This window comes from Pan paniscus, chromosome 9 (genome assembly GCF_029289425.2).
Source record: "Pan paniscus chromosome 9, NHGRI_mPanPan1-v2.0_pri, whole genome shotgun sequence".
Taxonomy (NCBI): domain Eukaryota; kingdom Metazoa; phylum Chordata; class Mammalia; order Primates; family Hominidae; genus Pan; species Pan paniscus.
Window position 1 is genome coordinate 79,511,832 of NC_073258.2, and position 842 is coordinate 79,512,673.

The window sequence follows — 842 nt, forward strand, 5'->3', positions numbered from 1 at the left end:
CCTGAGTGATGGAGTGAGACTCTGTCTCAAACAAAACAAAACAAAACACCCACGGACCTTGCATGGTGCTATTCATAGTTGAGAGAAATTGCTATAAGACATGCAGCCTTAAGCTTTAACAAATAGGGCCAAATTTTTTCCAAAGTGTCACCAGTGTGACCAGCCATATATGAGCGTTTCAGTCGCTTTACATTCTTGTCAACACTTGATCTTTTTTTAATGTGGAACACTTCATAAATATATGTGTCATCCTTGAACGGGCCATGCTAATCTCTGTAACCTTTCAATTTTAGTATATATGCTGTTTAAATGAGAATAATACTTGGTCTTAATCAAACTTGCTCTAGTAGCCGTATTGGTGGGGAAGTGATTGTATCCACTGCTGTTTTAATTTGCATTCCCCTGATTATTATTTTTGTTTGGCAGCTTTTCAGTGTTTATTTTCATTGGACTTTCTTCTTGGTAAATTGACTGTTTACATCTTTTGCCCATTTTTCTATTGAAAAATGAGTAGTCTTATTTTTCCTAAAGACTACTTTTATTGAGTAGTCTTTTTTCTTATTAATCTATATAAGTTCTTTTGTCCATGTTTTAGTTATGAGTTCTTCTCAGTTATATGCATTGCAATATTCAACCACTCTGTGGGTTGTCTTTTCTATGGTGTATTGTGAGAAAATGGCTGAATGACAGCAAACCTTGAAAATATTCGATCCTTTTCTTAAGAAAGAGTGAACAGTTCTTGAAGAAAATTATTAAGACATTCAAGCATTAGTCTTTATATTTCTTCTGGCAATGTAAGTCCAGTGCTTTTGCCATGTCTCCTGTTATTCTTTAAAAAATGG

At 34.2% G+C, this 842-nt stretch overlaps 1 non-coding gene across 1 annotated transcript; it reads right to left on the minus strand.

Moving 5' to 3' along the window:
* Positions 1 to 215: 215 nt before the first annotated feature.
* On the minus strand, positions 216 to 317 carry LOC112441241 (U6 spliceosomal RNA). Its single transcript, XR_003029184.1, has one exon. It is a non-coding gene; the product is annotated as a U6 spliceosomal RNA (small nuclear RNA).
* Between the last annotated feature and the right edge of the window lie 525 nt (positions 318 to 842).